A 17160-nucleotide genomic window follows, 5' to 3' on the forward strand; every position below is an offset into this window, starting at 1 on the left:
CTTTGCCTGCAAATTATAGACCTGTGAGCTTAATTTATGTGGCTGGGAAAGTATTTCAAGGGATATTAAGGGATAATATTCAGGAATTCATTGGGAAGAACAGTGTTATTATCAAAAATCAGCATGGTTTTATGAAACATAGGTCCTGTCAAACTAATTGCATTTGAGGAAGAAGTAAGTAGAAGTGTCGATCAGGGTGTTGCAGTGGATGTTATCTACTTGGATTTTGCCAAGGCGTTTGACATGGTTCCACACAACAGGTTAGTATTCAGACTGAAAGAAATTGGTCTAGATGCTAATTCTTGTTCTTGGGTAGAACATTGGCTTAGAGATAGAGAACAGAGAGTTGTTATAAATGGTAAATCTTCAAGCTGGACAAAAGTGGTAAGTGGCGTTTCTCAGGGTTCTGTTCTGGGACCAATTTTACTTAACATATTTATAAATGAACTTGCAATGGGCATTGAAAGTCCTGTTTCCGTGTTTGGAGATGACACTAAACTCTGTAATACAATGTGAGCAGGATATTACTTTGCTGCAGAGGGATAGACGGGGGGACTGGGCACACAATGGCAGATGAAATGTAATGTAGATAAATGCAAATTTATGCACTTCGGGGTAAGGAATGCACAAGCAACTTACACCCTAAATGGTAGTGAGGAGGATTTGGGAATTGTTATAGACAACAAACTAGGAAACAATTTGCAATTTCAGTCAGCATTTGTTAAGGCCAGTAACCAGGGCCGGCCCTATAATGGGGCAGACTGGGGCAATTGCCCCAGGCGGCACTTTAGAAGGGGCGGCACTTTGCCGCCCCAAGCGCTTTTTATTTGGTTTTTTTTTTTGAAGCGGAGGAGAGAGAGAGGGGCACCGAGTGGTTTTCGCTTACCCGCTCGGCGCCCCTCTCTCTCTCTCCTCTGCGGCGAGTCTCCCCCTGTTCGGTCCCGGTGCCGGCTTGTAATGCAGAGCGCCGGAAGTGACGTCAATTTCCGGCGCTCAGCATTACAAGCCGGCACCGTGGCAGAGCAGGGAGACTCGCCGCAGGACTGTATAAAGGTAAGTACCGGGGGGGGGTTAGATAATAGCGTCGGCGAAGTTTAAAATGACGCCCCCCCCCGGCGTCGGCGGGGGGGGCGGCGTTTTAAACTTCGCCCCAGGCGGCGTTAAGTCTTCGGCCGGCCCTGCCAGTAACGTATTGTCATGTATAAAAAGTTGCATCAATTTGTGGGATACAAATATAATTTTGCCCCTTTATAAATCAATGGTAAGGCCGCACCTTGAGTATGCTGTGCAATTTTGGGCACCTATTCTTAAGAAGGATATTATAGCACTGGAAAAGGTGCAGATGTGGGCTACAAAATTAATAAAAGGAATGGAACACTTTAGTTATGCAGAAAGGTTAATTAATTTAAATCTGTTTAGTTTAGAAAAACGCCATATGATAGCATTATATAAATATATTCAGGGCCAATACAAACCATTGTGTGGAAATCTGTTCATAAACAGGACTATGCATAGGACACGTGGTCACGCAATTGGACTGGAAGAAAGGAGATTTAGTCTAAAGCAGAGGAAAGGGTTTTTTACAGTAAGGACAATAAGGATGTGGAATTATCTGCCTCCAGAGGTAGTTTTATTAGAGTCTGTACAGACGTTTAAACTGCAACTGGATGGATACTTGCAAAACGTAATATTCAGGGATATAATTTTTATATTACGGGGAAACAGCTTCTTGATCCAAGGAGCGATTTGACTGCCATTCTGGGTTCAAGAAGGATTTTTCCCCCTAGTTTGTGCAAAATTGGAAAGAGCCACAACTGAGGTTTTTTTGCCTTCCTTTGGATCAACAGCAAGAAATAAACAGATATGTGAAAGGCTGAACTTGATGGACACATGTCTTTTTTCAGCCTATATAACTATGTAACTATGTATTCCAACCCTTTCCAGGCACTAAATCTACCACCAGCCGCAGTCAAAGTTTGTGGTAGTATTTGCTTTGCATTTTTTCCCACACACATTTTACTTCAGGTATGAATTAATCACTCCAGGTATATGCCCATTCTGTATTCAGCAACCTCTCCTGAGTACAGTGACACCAGTGCATTGGTTTGTTGGGTTGTTTAGGGACTAAAAGGCCACCGTTGGGAGGTGTGCATTTTTAAAATTGGAATTTAGACATAGACAATTCAAATCATACATTTTTGAAAAATAGACACCCTGGGGTATTTCAAATGGTGTGCACATTTTACCACAAACCATGTATGGGGGCTAAAAGGCCACATTTGGAAAACTGCATGTTTCAAATTGGAATTATTACATGTGGTCATCCTGTCCTCATGTGTTATTTGGAACATCTTTAAAGCTGACCAATTCAATTTACCACATCAAATCATATATTTTAACTTTTTCCATGCATACATTTTACCACCAGCCTTTGTCAAAGTTTGCTGCAATATTTTTTGTGTGTTACACATATTCTACTTTAGGTATGAATTTACAGCTCCTGGTATATGTTACTGTCACCCCAATATGTATTCAGCAACATCTCCTGAGTACAGTGATACCCCCCATGCATGTGTGCCAGTTTTTTTTTGGGAGTTAAAAGGCCACCGAAAGGCCATAACTTGTCCAAAAATGAACGTTTTTACTAAATGTAAATTTAATCTGAATAGATTTTGCTTGCTATGTTAAGTCTAAAATTTACTTGTCCCAACCACTTTACTGTAAGAATCTTGGAAGCTAATGCTGACCCAGGTTTCAAGGCCTCCCGGCAACAGTCATATTACATCATACGTCCATGCCAATATCGAAGTACAAAGAAAATGCTGACCATCCACTTACTTAATGCTGCAAAATCCTTTATTTCCATCTACTGGAAATCAGTGCATCCTCCATCTTGTTAAAAAATCCCTTATCCTTAATGGGTTAAAGCAAACTTAACATTGAGAGAGTGACCAGAAAAATGTTATAGTTTTACAAGAGAAAACCAGTAATGTTGAACGTTGGATTTTATTCTAAATTTTTTCTTTTCTCCTAAACTGTGTTGACTCATGCTGTCCCTGAAACCATTCCTAATTTAGTTTACATAATAATTTATAGAAAATATTGCTTTAGGTCTGTTTGCAGCACAAAAACAATACAATGGACTGCACTTTAATAGTTAACACAGCTATGACTTATCTTTAGGTATATCCCCTGTAGTATTGTGGTGAGAAGTAAAATAACATGAAATTTTGTTTTCACAAGGTAATTTATTATTCCGAGGAATATTTCAATATATTGGGGACCATTCATCAAAGCTTTATATTTTTCTCATGTGAGATAATTAAGTCACCTCCCTTGTGTCTTAATTATGTGACTATGGAGCTTACTGATCAATTTGTCTCACATTACTGTTTAATGAATATGTTACATTGTGCAGCGCAGGAAATGGTTTCTGATAAACCCAACATGTTACTATTTTAAAACAGTAAGTTGGATGGCTAAAATAAATGAACAGAAATACCGTATTTGCTCAATTATAAGACCACCCTGATTATAAGACGACCCCCCAAAATCTGAATATTAATTTGTGAAAAAAAGAAAAAGCCTGAATATAAGACGACCCTATAGGAAAAAAGTTTTACCAATAAATGTTAATTCATGTAAACTATGTGAACAATTTTTTTTAATAAATATGGTTGAGAAAAATATTTTGTTTTTATTTCCTTTTTTTTTTTTTTCAACCTGACCCCCAGTTATGCACATCTGCCCCAGAAATGCCTTATTCCCCCTATATGCCACTGTGCCCCATCATATGCCTTTTAACCCTCTAAATGCCACTGTGCCTCATGGTATGCCTTTTAACCCTCTATATGCCACTGTGCCCTATGATATGCCTTTTGACCCCCTATGTGCTGAGTTTGCCATCATGCAGTATTAATGGTGAAATTGCATTGTTAGTATCTTGTAGATGATGACGCCACATCCGTTTACTAATAGAAGCATCCTGGCATTTTCACCACAGGCAGATTTTTTTTTTTTGTTGAGCAGTGAGATAAACTTTACACAATGAAAAAATAAGGAAAGCTAAATATCTTATCAACCTGTCTTTGGTGTCTGTCAACTATTTACAGAAATAAAATAACTAGAATCAATAACAACCAGCTGGTGGTATTTCCATTGTGGAGTTCTTTCTTTTTACCAGAAAGAACTCTGCTTGCACAGAAACAGCTGGGCGTATGATTCTTGCCCTATGGTGTCTACAAAGGTTAAGGTTGAGAAATATTTGTCCTTTTTTTAAACCTAATTGACTATATAATCATGAAGCCCCTCAGAAGAACAGTGGTATCTAACAATGAAGTGCAGTAATGTGTTGTAGTTGAACATTCAAAATAACTAGCATTTTTATACAGGACAAAGAGATATCTGATATAAGAATTTGGGCAGTACAATTCTTGTTTGAATTGTATTACCAAGGTGAAAGAAAATCATATTGCATGTCACCAAGTACTGTCCTTATGGAATGGGGTAAGACTTTAAAATATTTTGAAATCTGATGTGCAGTTTTTAATGTCAGGTTTCTATTGAACATCCCAGGTTTGTGCTTAATATATGTTAATATTTTGAAATGTCTCACAACTTGAGCAGATATGAGAAGAGAGCGGGAAGTCAGAACAGAAAAGTTAATTAAAGTATTTTAAGTGCAAATTAAGTTTATTAGGCATGTAGACTTTTTGGATCACACTACAGAGCCTGTGATTTCTTTTTTCAAAAGAACATTGTTTTTAGCTATGTTATGACCAATGAAAAGTGCCAACCTGGGAGGGAAAACATGTTATGGTTGCCAACTTATATCTTCTTTAATAGCGTTTGCCTATTGGGCACAATTTACCTTTGTAAAATGGAAACAACGCAAAAAATGAGACATTAGACCAATTGTGTTATCATCTATCTCAAGGGAGGCTGTTAGTTCTTAAATTGTTACTAACATGTTATTATAAGGTCCTTACTGGGCATTGGGCACTCCAGGCAAATTCCTGTTGGACCGGTGCCTCTCTTACCTGTGGTGAGATGTAATACTTGCTTATATATGGCTCCCTACTGTGTACATACATACTGTGTACAGTATATTTCATTCAAGCAGGCCTGGGGTGGCAGCTGCTGGCCTTAATGGAGCTGTTCCACGCAGGGCCGGCCTTTGGGGTGTGCGACCTGTACGACCGCACAGGGCGCCACACTCCAGGGGGCGCCGCCGCGGGGTCCGCCGCCGCCGCGGGGTCCGCCGCCTCCAGTAGCGTACCTAGCGGGGGGGGGCGGTCCGCACCGGGTGCCGCTCATCAGGGGGGCACCCGGCACCCCTCCAGAGACGGACAGTAATGTCCGCCGCTGGAGGAGCAGGCTCGCAAGGGAGCGGTATCGGAGGTCTTTAACAGACCTCCGGCTCCCTTGAGTGATTTTAAGCCGGTTCAAGGATCTCCCTTGAACCCGGCTTAAAATCGCTCAAGGGAGCCGGAGGTCTGTTAAAGACCTCCGATATCGCTCCCTTGTGATCCGCGCGGCAACAGCTGCTGTGCGCCGGTCAGATCCCGGCGCACAGTACTGAAGCCGCGCCCACCGCTGTCCGTGCCCTCTGACCCGGAAGAAGACAGAGAGGACAGAAGAACTGAAGAAGAGGAGCGAAGAGGAGGAAAAGAAGCTGTAAGGAGAAAAGAGGAAAGGTAGGAAAGCATTCAGTGAGAGTGAGAGTGGATTGGTGTATGTGTGTGTGGATTAGTATATGTGTGCATGAGTATATGTGTGGATTGGTGTATGTGTGGATTGGTGTATATGTGTGGATTGGTATATATGTGTGGATTGGTGTATATGTGTGGATTGGTGTATATGTGTGGATTGGTATATATGTGTGGATTGGTATGTATGTGTGGATTGGTATATATGTGTGGATTGGTATATATGTGTGTGGATTGGTATAAATATGTGGATTGGTATATATGTTTGGATTTGTATATATGTGTGGATTGGTATATGTGTGGATTAGTGTACGTGTGGATTGGTATGCGTGTGGATTAGTATGTGTTGATTAGTATGTGTGGATTAGTATGTGTGGATTGGTATGTGTGTGGATTGGTATATATGTGTGGATTAGTGTATGTGTGTGGATTGGTATACGTGTGGATTGGTATACGTGTGGATTGGTATACGTGTGGATCGGTATACGTGTGGATTGGTGTATGTGTGGGCATGATAGGAATGTGATTGCTGTTAATCATATATATATATATATATATATATAATATTGTTATTTAATTGTTTTGTCCTATTTTGGTGTGTTACTTACTTTAAATAAAAGTGTTAGATTTCTTTATGGTGTGGGGGGGTCATATTCGGTTTTGGCCAGGTAAATGCTGCACTTTCGGTTTCAGTCCAGAATTCGTTTCGGTGCATCCCTAAGCCAGACAATGAAGTGGTAGGCCTACACCACATCAATGTTTGGCGTAGTATATAGTGATTGGGGTTTTGTTACAAGTTTTTATTCCTTTCTTTTTTTGGGATGGGGGGGCACCAGAGGAGTAGTCCGCACAGGGCGCCAGAACACCTAAGGCCGGCTCTGGTTCCACGTAGTTGATTTCCCCCCCAAAGTTCTCTGATTTCTATATTGTTATATACTGCTAGGGTATCTATCTTAAGCTTATTCCTTTTAAAAACAAAACCTTTAAGGTCTTCTAGTTCATCGCATTTATCACACAAAACATCTTACATCTATCACACACAATATCTCAATGTGGCAATATGGCAATGTATGTATTAGGATCTGTAAAGCTTTGCTGTTGGCAGATAGGTGTGGCCTATAGGTCAAGCTGCTGTGATGTAATACACAGAGGAGAGCTTTGGAGGAGTGACAGGACTCTGTTTCTGGACAGCTGTAATATTTCAATAAACTTTTAAACACAGTTTTTAAGGAGAAAAACAAAATGACAGCTTTCTTTTACTTTACTTTCTACATAATGTACCACTTATCTAGGGATAAGTTAAGAGGCCCCTAGGTGGAGCAGCACCTTTAAAGTGACAGGGACACTTCACCAGTCTGACAGAGAGACTAGTTTTTGTCTATTTAGAGATGAGTGAAGAGATGTAAGTAGGGGAACCACTATGAAGACCTTTAAAAGTAATCAGGATTTTGAAATGTATCGTGAAGCACACAGGCAGCCAGTAAACAGACAGACAGGGTAGGGTAGAAGGGTTAATAAAGCGATGGGGGAATAAGATAATTCATAGTTCATTGTGGATTATAGAGGGGTGAGAGGTATGAACAGTTAAGGCAGGGTTAAAATAGTGGGGAGGTGATGGGGGCATACACAAGAGCTTTAGTAGCAATGTGATGTTTGTAACATAGAGACGGCAGGTTTTTGAGACAGACTGGATATTTTGAGATAAGCTTGCCAAGTGAGGTACTGTAGAGTGAGAACTAAAGGGGTCCTAGAACTGAGCCTTGGGGATCCCCAAATGAGCGGGGAAGCAACAGTGTAACTGGAGAGGGAGACACTGATCAGAAAGGTAGGATATGAATCAGGAGAGAGCAATGTCACAGAGACCAAGATCATGAAGCGTTTTTAGGAGAAGAGGTTGGTCCACAGTGTCAATAGCAGCAGAAAAGTCCAGTAGGATTAGCATAGAGTATTGGCCTCTGGATTTTAGTTACATTAGTAACAACAGCCTCAGTAGAATGTTGAGAGCAGAATCCAGATGACAAGGAGTCAACATGAGAGAGACTGAGTAAGATGAAAAGGGGTTGGATCAAGGAGACATGTGGTTGGACAAGAGGAAAGAAGGAGCGCATGGACCTTATCTTCAGTGACAAGAGAGAGGCGGTTTAATGTACCTTGGAAGAGTTCAGTATATGGAGGTTGTGAAGTGAGAAGGAGGGCAAGTTTAGGATGGGGACTATGCAGATACATCACATATGATTCAATTTTATTGTTGAAGTATGTGGCAAAGTCAGAGGCAATAAGATTACTGGAAGGAGTAGTAGTACCGAAGAGGCATTTATAGTTATGAAACAGAGGTAATGGAAAGAAATGTGGAAGCCAGGGCGTTCAAAGTGGTATCAGCAGTGTTGGCCCTATGGTTTCTAAAACTGTGGGTGAATTTGGTTTGCAACATTAACATTAGAAATCATTTCATAAAGATTTCTCCTACCTGTGGAGCCCATGACAGTCATCTAGTTTAAAAATTCGAGTAGACTGAGTTTATCCATGCTTCTCTTGACCAGGTTGAAGGTTTATAGTCTGAATTCCAATTTCCACAAAAACGTGTTATGTTCATCTTCCTGTAATTTTTCTCTATTAGGCTACTGAACCTTTTGTTATTATTTTTTTAAATAGTAAAGCATTGGAGCTGATGGTTATACAATACTAATTAACTTGTTTTTGAATACCTGTGATGATTGTGATTATTGATCTGGATACCTATTACCTATTCCTTTGTTCCCTCTTGATAATTACTGACCATTGCAATCACTATTTATAGTATAACACATTCCTACACACTATAAATTTGATGATAATGTGCCTGTCAATAAGTGGCTATGTAGCAAGGTTCAAGAAAATAACAGTTTCAGTCATGTGTAAAATATCCCATCAAGCAATTTAGTTCCAAATTTAACATGTGCTGTGTATAATGTAATGAATGACTACGGGCCATAGCTGGAAAATTAGTTTTTTTTTCCCATGGTGAACCTGTGATGTATTACTACTTGCTAACGGGATGTAATTTTATTGAGCAACATGAGTTAATAACCCAATATAAGCAAACTCATCAAATAAGATCAATACTGGACATCAATATATCCTCTCTAAGTAAATTGGATGCCAATATATCAAACCCTCTGCTGGAATCACACTTTTTCTTATTATCTCTTATTATTTTGGGGGGGTGGAAGACATTGAGATATGAAGAGGCTAATGTTTGGCTCATCAAACCAAGCATTTGTGATTTTTGTTGCATTGGAAGGCACTTTAATCCATATTTTGAAGCCATCCCAGGTAGCTGCATGCAAAAGAATTCGATTGGCTGAAAAAGCTGGTGGGAGAGAGCTTGGGTGCTGTTGAACCCTGACTAGTCCAGCCCTGGTTCTAATAAAATTTGATGACCTGAGCATGTACACCTCCTTCTCATTATAAGGGAGAATTTGGCTTTTATCTCTTGAATGTACTGAATGTTAGCATAATCTTTTCCCCACTTTCTGTTTGCATGTGTCACCTGATTGTCTTGTTCTCATCTTGGCATTGCCTTCCTCTGTGGTACTTTACAGGAAACAGCTGTAACTCATTTCTTTTTTTACATGGCATATGGTTTTCCATCTTAGTGGGTACTTTTATACTATTTTACTTGGATCTTTCAGAATCAAACACTAGTAACGATTTTCAAACCAGTCCATAAGAACCACCAGCAATATAGGATTTGGGTTTCATGTAGTCAAAATGGGATATTCACTAAACTAACCTTTTTATTACAATAGAAGAAAAAGAACAAGACTGGTTCTAGGTTTTTAGAGGTTCTAAGTAAAACAATTTTCAGTAGTCTCATATGTCATTATTAAAAGGATTAATACTACATTAACTCTGGATAAATATTTATAATAATCCGTTTGATTCCTCATAAAGTTATATCACTACATGGTTTATTTTTTTTATACAACGTTCCATAAAACCCCTGAGGAGACCTTAAGCAGCTGATTACTCTGTTTATATGGTAAGGCCACTTCTGTCATCAAGTCAACTGTAGTTTAGAAGATACAGTTGACTTTAATGGTAGTTATGAGGCAATAAGAAAGATGATGTTTGGTGTTTCTTTTGTTTTGCCACAGTAGAGCTTTTATTTCTAACGCATCTTGCTTCGGTGAAGGATAATCATTCTTACTTAGCAATGCATTATGTTCACATGCTACTGGATATTGGATTTTGGTTTAGAAACGGCTTGGCCCATCTAGTTTTACCCAAAATAAGTAATTAAAATCAATATCCTAGTGATTCTGATGCTACGTTAACCACCCATAGGAAATGTTAAACATTATGTGTCTCATCCATTCCATCTTTCATAGGGAGCTAAAATCATACTGAGGCAGAGAAACTGACATACTTCATCCTATGTATCAAGAGATGTTGTGAGCATTGAATAAAATTGTGCTTATTTTAAGTTAGCTAATTTGGGTCATATCACTTAACCAAAAGGAAGCCATCAAACTATTACGTTTACAAGTCATAATTACATCATTCTCTTGTAACCACTTAAGTGGGAGATTTGTCAGCAAGATTTTCTTTTGTGTATATATATATAATGACCCTTTAAATTTGGCAAAGTAAGTGAAAGCAGTGTGGTTTGAACAGAATAACACGATGTAAATAAGAGAAGATATTTGACCCATGGCTTAAATCTACTTATTTCACCGGAGAAGAGGTTTCATCTTGACCAACGATAATAAAATAAAATGGTCCAGGTAATTACTAGAATTGATGTAATGTAGGCATTCTGACAGCTTTAGCATTTCCAGCTGCATATAAATGAATCTATATAAAATACATTTAGAATTGCATAAAGTTTTCTTTGGCTAGCGTACAGTGCACACTGTTACCTGCAAAAGCGTGGTGCTATTTGTAATCCCATTTACCAGAAATAGCTAATGCAGACCATGAAAGAACTTTGAACTACTTTATCAGACTATCATACTATTCTTTCATATGTTCTGTTTGACACACACCTGTATATGTATGGGCAATAAAACATTATGATTAGTTTTAAACTGTATCAATCATTATCCTCACTGACACGTCAAATGTTGTGTAACACTGTTTCTAAATCCTGATGAATATTTTTCCCCTTTGTTGTATTGCAAGCTTGCAATATGGTGCTTGGTCTATTAAAAGCATGAGAAAGAGAGAGATAAAACAGACCACAAGAATAGCAGTGAAACTACAACAGAGATGGAAAACAGAAGAAGTCAGCAAATTTGCAGTACAGTCGATTCCTGATAAGTGAATAATCTCAGTTTTCACAATGTCTTGTATATTCACTTATCAGGAATGAATTCAGTGAAAAGGGCAAACACTACTGTGCTTCAGAGGGCTACTGTTGCACACATATGTTTTAGAGTAACTATATTTGTTAAGTAAGACTACCTACAACTTGTCAACCTGATGAAAGCTTCACTGTATACACATAATGTTGGTTTTTAGAACATATACTATTTATTATAATGTGTATAGACAATTACGTGGGTTTATTCTGAATCGTAGAATGAAAAATCTGGCACAATCTGAAAAAGTGGCACATCCACGTAACTTGTAATGAATGTATTATTTTATTATTGAACTGGAATTCAAAAATGTTTCTTTTCTATTTTACAAAATCCACTGTATTTTACCCCGACTGCAAGTTGTTAAATCTGCTATTCTCACTTTATACCTACAAGATGTGTGTTTGTGGACTATTCAGTGATAACACATTCTTTAAAAAAGTACAGGAGCACAACCTCCTGCGCCATATTTAGAAAAAAGTGGGGGGTACCCAACAGGAACCGCATAACACTACTTGTTGCCATTAACAACGTGAGGGCGCTGCTATGAGCCACATCAAGCAATTTATGGCTGCACATAGTTGCTATGGTTTCCCTGTTCCATGAAGTAAATGTAAGAGTACAGGAAGTAGGGTAATATATAGTGCCCTTGCTTTAACTGAGAAACAAGGCTTGAGAAAAGAGGAACTATGCAGGGCCTTTGTTGAAATGGGACATTAAACAGGCACGTTTAATGAGCGTAAAAATTAATATATTGCACAGAATACAGATTTTCTGGCGTTAACTGGTGTTGACACAAGCTTAACATTTTTCAGATTAAAAACCTTATTTACCCGAGACTCGACAAACTAGGAAGCAAGGTATACAGGCTATAGACATCGCAGTGAAGAGACAGTCGCCTTAAAATGGTGCAACCAGGTCACAGAGATGGGAAGCTTTGTAGCAATGAAGCAGCGTTATTTGGAGTCATGAAAAGTAGTTCATATAGCTGTAATTAGAATATCAGATTCTAGCAATCACTGGCCTGTACGTTATGTACAACTTGTTAATAACAACGCAATATTCATTACACGTGTGTTGCTGCAAAACACTATTTGGTTGGGAGCAATAAAGAGTGTTTATATTCTAGTGATCCTAAGTAATTGCTATTTGACTCACCATGCTACTTCATAACATTGTCATCCCAAGCGCAGAAATGTTATCTGTGTTATTTTGCCCTGCTACACATTTTGGGCCATTGCAAAACCATTGTAAAGTAAAATGGAGAATTTTTGCAATTTTTGCTGCATATAACACAAACGGCAACAGAAATGCATTTACAGGAAGCATTGCTTGGTACATTCTTTGCATCATTGACACCCTTTGAATGTTGTAAGGCTATGTGATAAGATCAAAAGGCATATATAATATAATATAGCTACCAATCTTGACACTGTTTAAGACCTGACACGCAAAATAGGTTTTATTGATAAAAAAAAGTGTGAAGAGTATGTTTGTTCCTTTGTGCTGTTCTGGCATTCACTTAAGTGGAATCGACTGTAACTTTTATACACAACAAATATAAACAAAAATGAAAGAAAAAGAACAGACGAACAGTGAAGTGTATAGATGTTTTATCACATGATGACCACTGACATACACAGCACACAAAGAGACAAGTATTAGGAAAATGGTTTAATATTGGAGACAGAAGCAAAAAACTGCATCACACAATAACATACATTACAAAAATAAGTTTGACTGTATTAACTACACAATTATGCTCACAATGAAGACAAGAGAATAGGAAAAACTTTGATCAAAACAGCAAAAAAGCAAACCCTAATGTTTTATGTTTTTTAACTAGTACATTTATCCACTGAAAGTGACTGTGTACATCTAACTATAATTACCTTATTGTGTAACTGCACGATACATAATAAAATGTGAAACTTACCGCTTTTGATTAGACAGAGTTCTAAATGCTCGATTTAAGAAAAAGAAAAAAAAGCAAGCCAAAGTTTTAATTGTTGAATTATACCAGTCAGAAATCATACTCAAAATCAGTAATGATAGGGCCTTCAAGAGTAAGCCACAACTTTTCCTTTTGTATTTTTAATCTCCAGTATAAAATGTTGCACTGGTACAAAATTCATAAGTACAATCAGTTTTGTAGAAATAGGAAAGCCTGGTATTTTTTTTTTTTTTAGTTTTTTCTTTTTGGCTCAAATTCCATCACACAACAGAACCAAAATGCATCAATAGAACAGAAACAATACTTAAATGAGTTTACAGATTCCACTAAAATTGCATGAACTTTGGCTTTTCTCAGACAATACTCAAAAAAACTATTTGTAAATCGAAACAAAATGAGTTATTTAATCTACAAACAACAATTCTCACAGCACAAAAAAGAAACACAAATACATTTCTTTTGTATGATGTAGTTCAAAAATGTCATGAAACTACAGTTTTTTTTCTTATTTAGCACTTGAGATAATAAAAACAAACAGTTAAAATGACTTCAGAGTTGCACAAGCCAAAAAACTAGAATCCCTTGGTGAAAAAAAGTTGAACATGTAAGTCCTTTAAGCACTGCCTGTTTAGTGCGTTACCTTGTGTTTTAACCATGTGAGTGCAGGAGAAGACTTTAAATAACCTTAAGACCTTAAACGAGGAGGATGCCACATACTGAATGTGCTTAGCAGGTTAAAAAAGTGGCCAAGGATTTGTTGACTGTTTATAAAATGTTTTTCTTTTTTTCTTTCTTGCTACACAGAAATTTGATACCCTGATTCTATTAGTAAGACTGGGGCAAAATATCATGAAAAGACATATCATTGAATTAAACCCTTCTAGAAAATCGATGCCGCTATAAAATTATAGCAATCTAGATTAATAAATAGACTTTTAACTGTATTTTCTTTCATTACACACTTTTACAAATTTAGAAATTTCTCTCAAATCCATATAAATTTACAGAACAAAAACATTTTGTGTTATCTGTTATATATATATATATATGTATATATCGATTTTTTTTTTCACCTTTTGTTCATATGTCTTAAAAAATAGCCCTCGGATAACTGTGGATGGACTCAGGTTCAAGTACAAAATACATATATGAAGCAAAATATATAACGTAATTATATATATTCAGCAGATGACGTTTTTACATACAGTATTATAATGGTTTGTCTCGTACTGGTTTACGCACATAGCATTGGGTGGGGTCTATAGGTCAGGCACTGTATTGCTCACATTAAGTAATGACAGAACAAAGAAACGGATTCTATTTTATTTACACTTATGCTATAATTAAAGGGTGCCTGATGGTTATATTAAGCCCACAACTAATGAATACGTTTGGGTCCTTTTTATAAATATATAAGTTTCGCTGCTTTGCAGAAAATTTAGACAAATGAACACGTAATACTGATGCTTATTTTTATGAGAATCTGTATCTACAGACATAGAAGATTGGAAGGTTTCTAATGTTCTACATATACTGCATGCATGTGCTTCTTGTACCATGTGTGTAATGTATGTGCTTTAGATAGATACCCTGATTCATAAGGACAGTATGCTTAAAAAATTAGCTGTTCAACACTTCCTCACCTTGAGACAGTTACAGACCATGAAGTAAACACAATTGTGAGGTTTGCCTTCACAGCTTTGATGTGCAGTGGTTAAAAAAGTGAAACATGGGCACTTAACTGTATACAATGTTTTTTACCAAAAAACATCAAAGAGAAAAAAAAACAAACAAGAACAATTTCAGGCAACAAGACCACAGGATAGCAATTTAACAAACTTTGTAACCTCTGTTTTTAAATAGAAGGGATTTATACAAAACACATAATAAAATACCCATGTTATCAAATTACTTCATACACGAAATACACTGAAGCTTTAGGCAAGAAGTACCTTTGGAATTTGGCACTGTATTTTCACTGAATTTTTTTCCTTAGAAGAAAAAAAACAGGTCACATTTTGCTGAACACAAACACATCTAAGTTTTCCCACAATAGAAAAAAATAACATCAAATGCTTTACAAGCCAACACAAAATCTTTTTTTTGTATTTTTTTGTGGAATATTTCTTTCACATGTAATTGTAGCAAACAGACTAGTTTTTTCTGAAAATTATTTCTGTTCAAGTAAACCAATTTTGTAAAACGTCTTAAACATAGAACACTGAGGACTTTTAAGACTTAATGAAGCCACGACTAAATTCACAGAAGCACCAACGTGACACAGTATACATTTACCTTCTTTTCTGTACATTTAAACAGTATAAAATATAGGTAATTTCATGTGCATTAAACCATGGATTGTCTAACTGTGAGTCAGTTCAGCAAAAGGTGACAGAACTAGGTAGCATTTGCCCCAAAACAGGGTAAATATTTTCTTATACTAATCTACAAAAAGTGGTTTCTATATATATATAATTTAATGAGAAAGTGAGCCACCTAAAATGGCCTTATCAAAAAACTTTACACTGCCTGAAAAATGTAAAAACTATTACTGAGCTCTAGAGACTTAAAATCAGACAGTTTTTCTCAAACTGTTTTGGAAGTTGTCTGCTTCATTTAGAAACCAACATTCTGCATTACTGGACACATATTGCTTTAGCTAACAGTGACCAGACAGAATGCTAATCCCCGTGTAATACTTTCAAGTCTGTTTATGTTATGAAACAAAAATAAAATAAAAAATCTAACTTTTTTGCCACAGGTTTTTTTATCTCCTTTTTTTTTACCTATAATTTCTCTGATAGTAAATTTCAGTCTTGCATGAATGCTGCAACACTTTCACATTTGACTATTATTTTTTTCCCATAATTCATAGCTAGATGAGATCACATGCAAATTTCAGAGCTCAACCTATGTCATTTGGAGGACCAAATATGATGTGAGGTCAGAAAGACATCAGAAACAATGACGGGACGATGAAACTTTTTTTTTTTATAGACGCCACAGGGACATGCTAGGCAAACGGTGAACTAACAGGCATGGAGATGTTCTAGGGAAAAAAAAAAGGAAGAGTATAAAGTTACACAGAATCTATGCAGCAGAAATATAATCACGTTTAAGCCTTTCAGTGCTATACTGACCAATAGGGCATTGTTAGGAAACATATTTCTGGCCTTCCCAGCACTGAAGAGGTTAATGAGTGAACATATAATGCAAATCTTATAGTTGTTTGAGATTGTGCACAATTTGTTAATTTGCATGTAAATATATATATATATATATATACATATATATATATATATATATATATATATATATATATATATATATATATAAAGCAAAATGAACTGAAACCATCCAGTTACAGTTAGTGCAGATGAATTGCTTTGGGGAGGAGGGAAAAAGTAAGAGAAGGTAGGGGCGGCCATCTTGGAGAAATGCCACACAGATAAAAGTCAGACAACAAACTTTTAACTACACAATGGAATCTAGCAAACAAAATAACCACATGAATAAACATAACATACAAGGGAAAGAACGTGATTTGAGCACAATATGGTTTTACACTGAAAATAAAGGCTCATTTTTTAAACAGTTTGTTACTCTAGAGTCTATTTCAAAAGGTATCTAGCTAGCATTGAGAACTTCCTGTAAGTTATCCAATAAGTTGACAATAAATAATTCCCATAATTTCTGAGGCAGTACAAATTTTTGTATAAAAATAGAAATGTTTTTTTTTTTTTTTTTACAAATAAAATTTACAGGCCTGTGGCTTCCTTTATTATTAAATTTATCTCTCAAGAAACATCAAGTATTTTCACTCATTTTGTAATTTTTAAACCCTGTAGTTTTAGAAACAGATCTCTGACTTTTTTACACAAAACCTTTCAATAATAATAATAATAATAATAATAATAATAATAAATTACACAATAACATAAATAAACCTACAATAATATCACATGATATTTTTGACAACACCACAAATGCAGACCAGAGTTTTCTGGCCATCATCATAACTCAAAATTCTAACCTAAATGAAAATGAAGCAGTGGAAAGACTCCAATTTTTGCCTAGACGTGAGTGTTCTATAAACCAAAAAAAACGTGCGTATATTGGCAATATTTTCATGGTAGGCCAACACATCACCCTTCTT

The 17160-nt window shown here is 36.7% G+C and overlaps 1 protein-coding gene across 17 annotated transcripts in view; it reads right to left on the reverse strand.

The window, feature by feature from the left end:
- Window positions 1–12711: 12711 nt before the first annotated feature.
- The window catches only part of CELF2 (CUGBP Elav-like family member 2), a 231510-nt gene continuing 227061 nt past the window's right edge, over window positions 12712–17160 (reverse strand). For all 17 annotated transcript variants that reach the window (XM_053465230.1, XM_053465229.1, XM_053465223.1 and 14 more), the window contains one exon: window positions 12712–16053. The gene's annotated coding sequence lies outside the window, so the exon portion shown is untranslated. The remainder of the gene's footprint in view (window positions 16054–17160) is intronic.

The sequence above is a fragment of the Spea bombifrons genome, chromosome 4 (assembly GCF_027358695.1).
Source record: "Spea bombifrons isolate aSpeBom1 chromosome 4, aSpeBom1.2.pri, whole genome shotgun sequence".
Lineage (NCBI taxonomy): Eukaryota > Metazoa > Chordata > Amphibia > Anura > Pelobatidae > Spea > Spea bombifrons.